Raw genomic sequence first — 10,807 nt, forward strand, 5'->3', positions numbered from 1 at the left:
GACCAAAGTAGCTAGAGTGACCATAGGAGTCAGTGTGGCCATTTTAGCCAATGTGACCATAGTAGTTAAAGTGACCATTTGAGTCAGTGTAACCATTGTAGCCAATGTGAACACAGTAGTTAGAGTGACCACTGGAGTCAGTGTGACCATTGTAGCCAATGTGAACACAGTAGTTAGAGTGACCACTGGAGTCAGTGTGACCATTGTAGCCAATGTGAACATAGTAGTCAGAGTGACCATTGGAGTCAGTGTGACCATTGTAGCCAATGTGACCATAGTAGTTAGAGTGACCACTGGAGTCAGTGTGACCATTGTAGCCAATGTGACCATAGTAGAAAGAGTGACCATAGGAGTCAGTGTGACCATTGTATCCAATGTGACCATGTAGTTAAAGTGACCATAGGAGTCAGTGTGACCATTGTAGCCAATGTGAACATAGAAGTTAGAGTGACCACTGGATTCAGTGTGACCTTTGTAGCCAATGTGACCATAGTAGTTAGAGTGACCACTGGAGTCAGTGTGACCATTAGACTCAGGGTGACAATTGAGTCCGTGTGACCTTTGAAGTCAGGGTGACCACAGTAGTCAGAGTGACCATTATAGACAAGGTGACCATAGGAGTCAGGGTGTCTATTAGACTCAGGATGACAATTGAGTCCGGTTGACCATAGGAGTCAGTGTGACCATTAGAGTCAGTGTGACCATTAGAGTCAGTGTGACCATAAGAGTCAGTGTAACCATAATAGTCAGGATGACCTTTGTAGGCAAAGGGGCCATATGCGTCAGAGTGACGATAGGAGCCAGAGTTGCCATAGGAGTCACTGCGACCATCGAAGTCAGGGTGCCAATTGGAGTCAGGTGACTAATGGAGTCAGGGTAACCATAGATGTACGGGCGACAATTAGGGTAACGAATAGAGGCAGAGTTATCACAGGAGTTCGGGTGACCATAGGAGTCAGGGTGACCATCGTAGCCAATAGGACCAAAGTAGCTAGAGTGACCATAGGTGTCAGTGTGGCCATTGTAGCCAATGTGACCATGGTAGTTAAAGTGACCATAGGAGTCAGTGTGACCATTGTAGCCAATGTGAACACAGTAGTTAGAGTGACCACTGGAGTCAGTGTGACCACTGTAGACAATGTGAACATAGTAGTTAGAGTGACCACTGGAGTCAGTGTGACCATTGTATCCAATGTGACCATGTAGTTAAAGTGACCATAGGAGTCAGTGTGACCATTGTAGCCAATGTGAACATAGAAGTTATAGTGACCACTGGATTCAGTGTGACCATTGTAGCCAATGTGAACATAGTAGTTAGAGTGACCACTGGAGTCAGTGTGACCATTGTATCCAATGTGACCATGTAGTTAAAGTGACCATAGGAGTCAGTGTGACCATTGTAGCCAATGTGAACATAGTAGTTAGAGTGACCACTGGAGTCAGTGTGACCATTGTAGCCAATGTGACCATGTAGTTAAAGTGACCATAGGAGTCAGTGTGACCACTGTAGCCAATGTGAACATAGTTAGAGTGACCACTCGAGTCAGTGTGACCATTGTATCCAATGTGAACATAGTCGTTAGAGTGACCACTGGAGTCAGTGTGACCATTGTATCCAATGTGACCATGTAGTTAAAGTGACCACTGGAGTCAGTGTGACCATTGTAGCCAATGTGAACATAGAAGTTAGAGTGACCACTGGATTCAGTGTGACCATTGTAGCCAATGTGAACATAGAAGTTAGAGTGACCACTGGATTCAGTGGGACCATTATAGCCAATGTAAACATAGTAGTTAGAGTGACCACTGGAGTCAGTGTGACCATTAGACTCAGGGGACAATTGAGTCCGTGTGACCTTTAAAGTCATGGTGACCACAGTAGTCAGAGTGACCATTATAGACAGGGTGACCATAGGAGTCAGGGTGTCTATTAGACACAGGATGACAATTGAGTCCGGTTGACCATAGGAGTCAGTGTGACCATTAGAGTCAGTGTGACCATAAGAGTCAGTGTAACCATAATAGTCAGGATGACCTTTAGAAGTAAGGGTGACCATAGGAGTCAGGTTGATTATAGGAGTCAGTGTGACTATAGGAGTCAGTGTGACTATAGGAGTCAGGGTGACTATTGGAGTCAGGGTGACTATAGGAGTCAGGGTGACTATAGGAGTCAGGGTGACTATAGGAGTCAGTGTGACAATCGGAGTCAGTGTGACTATAGGAGTCAGGGTGACTATAGGAGTCAGGGTGACTATAGGAGTCAGAGTGACTATAGGAGTCAGGGTGACTATAGGAGTCAGGGTGACTATCGAAGTCAGTGTTACTATTGGAGTCAGGGTGACTATAGTAGTCAGGGTGACTATAGGAGCAGGATGACCATAACAGTCAGGGTGATCATAGGAGTCAGTGTGACTATAGGAGTCAGTGTGACTATAGGAGTCAGGGTGACTATAGGAGTCAGTGTGACTATAGGAGTCAGTGTGACTATAGGAGTCAGGGTGACTATAGGAGTCAGGGTGATCATAGGAGTCAGGGTGACTATAGGAGTAAGGGTGACTATAGGAGTCAGTGTGACTATAGGAGTCAGGGTGACTATAGGTTTGTTATAGATTGAGTGTCACTTTATTGCAAGAGGCATGATGATCGTGCTTTTAAGCTTTACTAAATGCATTTGCAATCACTAGGCAATGTTCTTTGTTACCTGAAATTCTACCATTTCGATATATAACAATGATAACATCAGACATTACCAGCTGTTTTGCCAATATGTAAACACCCACCATTCCATTAAATTACCCTCACTGTTTTGTAATAAATAATACCAGATGCTACGTTATTGAACATCATTTGAATATTATTTTCCATTTCTCATTAATTTGATACATTTGTTATAGCTAAAATGAGAAATAACTACGCATTTAAGAAAAGCCCACATAGAATTAATAACTATTCAAATTCTCGTTTCTCATCCCAATATAATTTCAAATGTATATAGAAAATCACCTCAATTGTGACAACTAAACGACATGCAGTTTATATAGAAAACACTTTCAAAACATTTCATATGCTTGAAGATCTTTAGCGTTTATTTGTACCATGGTTTTAAAAACCATCATTTGCAAATCAATGTTTTTTATTGTGTGTGTGTGTGTGTGTGTGCGTGCGTGCGTGCGTGCGTGCGTGCGTGCGTGTGTGTGTGTCATCGATTCATTTTATTTGGGGGGTTATCATTATAAAGTTGGCTTACTCGAGTGATTAACAATATGTTCATGAAAGAATACGTTGCACAGAAATAACTTATACATGAATTAATGATTATTTTGATGGTGGCAATTGTTTTCAATATATCAATGTGCTAGGTGACCAATTTTGAAATGTGTTCAGTGAACATGAGGGTAACCCTTTCTACTAATTTTTGAACTCGTTTTCAGAGCTTTATAAGATTTGACTTAATACACAAAGGAGACGTTAACGAAAAGATTATATGTATTTGGCCCATAATTACTAAAATATATTGTCTGATTTTTGAGACCTAGTCCGAACCGATGGTTCTATAACACAATCATTGATCAACTAGGAAGAAAGCGAGATTGCACTATACTCTTATTCCGATAAGCGTTCATTCTTTAATATAACAGTTGGTGCCGGTTATTCCCCTTGCTCTTTAAACAGTTTTTTTCAAGAACACATTAAAAGAATCCCTAAACGAAAACTATGAATTTTGATGTGTATACCAAAAAACATAAATGACGACTTGATTACACAAATAAACTGCACAATTTGCTGTACAAATGATATTAATACAATTATTAGTGACTACTTAACCTTCGTGCTTTTCATCATACCACATCTCTTTAAAGGGACATAATACAATTATGAGCAATCTAAAACAAACATTTTCATCTTTCCTTATAAATTATAGAATAGGAGCTAAGTGAATTCGTTTAACAAACAAGAGAATGTCAAAGGCATATTAATGCTACTAAACTCAATGAGGAATATAGAACATATACACCATTAATAAACCATAGCTGATGCGCTATTGCCGAAATTGTATTCGCAAACTATAGATCACACATATAAATCAAGGTGATTTATACTTACAAAAAAATATAATAATGGTATCTAACAGCAACTTCATTTATGATATAAATAAATATTACGGCACTAACAACGCAATTTAATAATATTTTTCACGGTGCTTTAGCGCGAAAGTTAAAGTCAAAATACCCTTAGCGAATCATAACCTAAAGCGGATCACTCTCTTGTTGAAGACACGTTATTAAATTTATCAAATCGTATTTTTTTATGAAAATTGGTAGGGATTTTTTTAATCGGACTTCATAATAAACTGTATCACATGAACGATTAATGCAACAGTTTACTTGACAAAGTTGTGCCAGCCTCGTTTTGAATGCAATACGTGCCTTTTCCGACAACTTTTCGTACAACTTCAATGTGTAAGTGAACAATCGATACATTTGATGTAATGCTTATACATAGCACTTAGGAAATGCATCACATTCTTTAATTTATCATTTGACACAGTTGTGCCAGCCTCGTTTTGAATGCATACGTGCCTTCTCCGAGACCTTTTCGTACAACTTCAATGTGTAAGTGAACAATTGATACATTTGATGAAAGGCTTATACATAGCCCTTAGGAAATGCATCACATTCTTTAATTTATCATTTGACACAGTTGTATCAGCCTCCTTTTGAATGCATTCGTGCCTTTTCCGAGACCTTTTCGTACAACTTCAATGTGTAAGTGAACAATTGATACATTTGATGAGAGGCTTATACATAGCCCTTATGAAATGCATCAATTCTTTAATTTATCATTTGACACAGTTGTGCCAGCCTCGTTTTGAATACATACGTCTCTTTTCCGAGACCTTTTCGTACAAATTCAATGTGTAAGTGAACAATTGATACCTTTGATAAAATGCTTATACATAGCCCCTTGGGAATGCATCACATTATTTTAGTTCATCATTCTATTGTTTGAATTTGGCGATAATAGTTAAGTATAGGTAATTTACCAGTAGCTGATAGTCATCTTGTTTACGCAGTGAGTCTGAGTCTGAGATGGTCTCTCAAAACTGTAAATTTGTAACATTTTGTTATTTCCAAACTGTTAAAAAATACAACTAACATTGCTGGATACTAATGTTACTTTAATTTTTATTAAAAATATGAATAGTCACACATATGTCTAATTCATTCTCAAATGCTTGAGTTTTTATTCGACATGAAAATGTTGTAAAGTACAGTATATATGTGACATGACAAATTTCAGAAAGCCGAAAAAAATACCTTATTTCTTTTAGTTAAATCATAATGAAATGAATATCAATGGAGCCTGCTTCATACTCAAACAAAATGTTCTTTCTTTTTCTTCTATAAAACAAGGCAAAGTTTGAAATTGAGCAATACATGTGCTGAACATATTGTATTGCAGAAAATTGGTCCAAAACGACCTAGTGGTGCAACTACGTGTAGGAGCCAAGCACAAAGAAGTACATTATCTGCAATGTCGGTCTCAAAACTCTGGACAGGACTGGGTAGACTAAGTGTTTTCCATCCCATCTTTTTCATATCATTTTCGTACATTTTGATTGATTTGTACCCAGTAAATTATCTGATATCATATGTTTACTTACAAACAATGGACCAATATCGGTCCGTCGTCCTGCTGCTTCATGACATTTTCTATCACGTTCAGAAATGACAGGAAGTTTGTAGTTGACCGTCGTTTGTTCTCCATTTCATCCCAGTCAGTAAATTGAAGATGTGGAATGGTTCGATCAGTGCTCGTCTTACAACAATTGTCAATTGCACCAATGTACATGTTTTCTAACAAATATTCAAACATTGTATTATATGTTCAAAAAGTGAACAAACATCGTTTAAGGTCAAATTGTCTGCACTTAAGAGGCAAGTGTCACACCTAATAATGAATATAATTGAACAGGAATGTTCATATCATACAGTTTTAGTATAACCGTGCACATTTTATAAGTTATTATATAATGAGAGAAGTGATTAATCTATTATCCGTCCCACCCCTTTCTGCTATATTGTCAATGCCGCTGTGCGTAAAATATTTTGTTTTCCATTCTTGAGCAGCTGACTTGAAACGTCCACTTCTTCAAAACGTCTTATTTTGCTTTTGTTAGGGCCTCAATTGACCCTAGATTTAACAATCATGGTATACGATTATTAAACGGTCGAGTAGGCAATACGTACCAATATACTTATTTTTCCTATAAGGGCTCTTCCGTTATAGATTATCTTTTAGCACATGAGCGCTATTTTTCATTGTTAATTTTTTTTACAATCGGATCATTTCACGATTGGTGTGGTCACGTCCCGTTACATTTTTCACTCCATTGTAACAAAAAAACACCTAACCTAAATAGATACAATGATGTTATGTATAGATGGAATAGTAATTGTAAAGCTAAGTTTCGAGCAGGAATTATTTCTGTGTAACCACAATGTAATACTGTGGTTAGTCATATTGATTGTACAAATAAGGAATCCGTTAATAAAGTTGTATATTCGTTCAGAAATAGTGTACGGAGTGTAGCGGATCCTTTGTTCTCCAAACAATGTACTTTTAGTGATGTACCTGTATTTGACAACGATGATTGTATGAAAAATGCAGATTGGTTTGATGAAGATTGTATAAATGCACGCACTTGTTATTAAGATGCTTTGAGATTGTATAATGCTAATAAGAATGATAAAAGTCGTTTGATATTATGTCAAAAGAGAAAGTTATATAAGATTTGATCCGTAGAAAAAAGGCCAAATGTATTGACGTAAAATGCAGGAAATAGAACATTTAAAGATTCATAAGCCAACAGATTTTTGGAAGTATTTTAAATCTAAAAAAACAGAGAGCAAAGAACAATATTTCGTTAGATGAGTTTAAATTATTTTTGAAAATCTTTGTAATAATATAATAGATTGTTCCAATGAAGAAGCAGACTCGTTTTGGGATAATAATGACTTCACCTAGCCTAATACTGTATACCCTGAATAAGATAATCTGATTAGTATTGATGAGGTGGAGAAAGCTATTAAAGCATTTAAACGTTGTAAATCCAATAGTAATGATTGCATGTTAAATGAATATTTTATTGAATGTGCCAAGATACTTGCTGCACACATATGTGATATATTTAACTGTATTTTGAATTCCGGTTGTTATCCGGATAAATGGTCAGAAGGGATTATTGTACCATTGCATAAAAACGGCGGTGTAAATGATGTTAACAATCATAGGGGTATTACTCTAGTTAGTTGCTTTTCGAAATTAAATAAACGCATTGAATTTTTACGCGATAACAATAATATTGTTTCGGACGCCCAATATATTCGGATTTTGTAAAGGTCGATCGACTGTCGACGCTATATTTTTTTTACTTACGTCTTTAGTTAAAAAATATATGAACGAAAATAAACGATTGTACGTTATATTTGTCGATATGATGAAGTGTTTCGATACTTTTTATAGAAATGAACTGTGATTAGAATAATATAAATGTGGCATTCAATGGAAAATATCAAATGTTATGAAAGATATGTATCAGAATGTTAAATTATGTTCATCGTACTCAGAATACTTTAGTTATGCAGTAGGCTTACGACAAGGGGAGGTAATGTCCCCAATATCATTTAAACTATTTGTCGAAGACCTAGAATTATTTTTACAAGATAGCGTTAATTCTGGTATAAACATAGATGATGTTGTATTAATTATGTTACTGTTTGCCGATGATATGGCCATTTTAGGAAACACACCGGCTAAAACTCAACATAGATTTGCTTAATACTTATTGTAATACTTGGGGTCTTAACGTAAGCGCGGACGTTTATTACCGCATGAACGCTGGACATATGATGGCCAAAACATCGAAGTCGTTAGTGATTTTAACTGTCTAGGAACTGTTTTTACTACACTGGTAGTTATGCATTAAACCAAGAATATTTAGCTGAAAAAGCTCCAAAGGCTTTAAATGTGTTACTGTATAAATGTAAAGAGTATGATTTAAAGCCGCATATATTTTGTCAGTTGTTTGACGCCTTTGTAGGGTCTATATTAAACTATTCATGTGAAATATGGGGTTATACTAACTCGAAAGAAATAGAAAGTATTCATTTGAAGTTCTGTAAAAGATTATTACATGTTACAATCAACACTTGTACTGCTAGTGTATATGGAGAATTAGGTAGATATCCTTTATATATTACTAGATACTTACGTATAATTAAGTACTTGTTGAAAATAGCTAATACTAATAATATATTGTTGAGTGTTGTTATTCTACAAGCAGTAGCTGATAGAAATAAAGGGCAATCCAATTGGGTAACCAATGTTAAAAAAACTTCTAAATGATTAAGGCTTTACACATATATTCGATAATGTACAAAATGTAAACGTAAACGCATTTGTTCACGAATTTAAATGTAGAGTTATAGATACATTTAAGCAGGAATGGCATGGTTAATTATTTTGTAGCTCTGTTCTTGATATGTATAAGGTATCTAAAAATGCATTCATGTATGAAGAATATCTGAATATATAACCAAGGAAATACCGACTTTATATTTGTAGATTGCGATTATCTGTACATCCATTAAGTGATGTCCCTTGAATGGAAAAGTTGTGATTTTGAGCGCTTGTGAAAATATGGATTATTTGTAAAATTTCAGAAGTTACAGTGATCATCGATGTTCCAAAACGTTTGTGTGATCAGTGTTACAAGTGAACATTATTATTTCGAGGAAATTTAATGTGTGTTGGGGTGCGTTTGTGATTTTTTACAACGAACAATAGAACAATAGAAAGTGAAAACCGCGCGAAACGGACTATAGCGCTCACACAAAGGACTATTAACTTTAACAGGTATGGATTAAAATCGATCGAATAAAATACCAAGTGACAGTAAGAGACATTAACTAATCAAAATTTGACCTATGTTGTAGTAGTGTGTATGTGCACGAACGATGGGCGATTCAATACAACAATGGAGAGCGCGAATAGGGTCGTTTACGCAACCTAATAAAGGATGTTCCAAAAGCATCACCAAACCAAAGACTCTATCCCCCAACTACAAATGCATATCATTATCTATCAAGATTGTGCTCTTCTATTTGCTGCTTGCTCAAGGAGTAGAATCTAACCCCGGCCCCGGCACAGCATCACAGAAAACAAGGGGTGGTGCGCGGCGCAACACAATCGTCACGACCCCCACACCGCAAGAGACACCGGTATATGAGCCCAATGTTGATCAACAGCCTTCGCAAAGAGCAACACGCCAAGGGCGCGGAGCACGCAATTTAGAGCTAGCGGCGTCGCAGCCATCTGTCAGTTCCTGGTTATACAATGCCAGCGGCGATAACGCATTATCACAAGATCAAAGTGAGTGTGAATCATTAGATAACGATCAAGAAATGTCACCATCCATGGTTCTCTTAGAAATACACAGGAATGTTAAGTCACTGAATAAAAAGTTCGACCTACTAGAAAAGACAGTGTTCGAGTTAAAAGAAGAGAATAAACAGCTTAAATCAGATAATGAACAATTGACAAGTGAAGTCAAAGTCTTGTCACAGAAAGTTAAATCTCTTGAATGTGATATTTCGAATGTACATTCCAAACACGAACAATTCGAAATGTATACGAAACGAAATAATCTAAAATTCTTCAACATCAAAGAGCAGGGCGAAGAGGACCAAGAGACGCTCTTCACCATCATTAAATTAACTATAAGAGACCATCTTGATATAGACTGTACACACGTCCCTTTAATATACGCACGCAGATTGAAGAGCAAACAGAAACCTAGACCAATTCTCGTTCAATTCGCAAACTTCTCAGATCGAAAACGAGTGATCAGTGAATTTCGATCCAAACGCGCGGATCTGCAGGAAACATTACGAATCGGTGAAGATTTACCGGCACGTATTGCAAAAGCCAGAGCGGACCTTTACCCCTTCTTCAAAGAAAGTATCGATGCAGGCCAGACAGCCTACTTTAAACATGACTATGTTGTGGTTGATGAGCAAAAGTACGTGTTCGATCCGGAAACCAAATCCGCAGTTCCGCTCGAGACATAGGAATCCGGCCAAAGCCCTAAATACACAGAAAAGTCGTTTTCATTATCGTTTTTAAATTTTTGTTTTGTAAATATCCAATGTTTACGCAAGTTTATAAATGACATTCATTTCCAATCGTATTTTTCGCAATTTGACATTATTGGGTTGTGTGAAACGTGGCAGACGAAAAGTGATGACTTCACAGATATATTAAAGGGATATACCAATTTCGATTGCCCGAGGACTGGAAGCAATGGACGTGGTGCAGGTGGTGTATCAGCATTAATTAAAAATGAACTTATAGAAAAGCATGGCGTGAAACGCATTTATCCCGAATTCTCGGAATGTGTTATACTACAAATAAACAAAAGTGTCTATAACTCTGTTAAAGATATAATTTGTATATTTTGCTACGTAGCCCCCGAACATTCTCCTATATACAACGATGACATTGGACACAATGGTATCGAGATTTTGCGGGATAAAATAACGAGCGTCTTGTCTGACCTTGAGGAAATTTCAATTATAGTAGCTGGAGACCTAAACGCTCGTACAGGAGAACTCTTAGATTTCATACCGGAGGACGATATAGACTATGTGTTCCCAACAATCGTTGACTATCCATCAGATAACTTCACCACATCCAGACAAAACAGTGATAAAACGGTAAACAGATTTGGATTATCACTAGTTGA

The sequence above is a fragment of the Mya arenaria genome, chromosome 10, assembly GCF_026914265.1.
Source record: "Mya arenaria isolate MELC-2E11 chromosome 10, ASM2691426v1".
NCBI lineage: Eukaryota > Metazoa > Mollusca > Bivalvia > Myida > Myidae > Mya > Mya arenaria.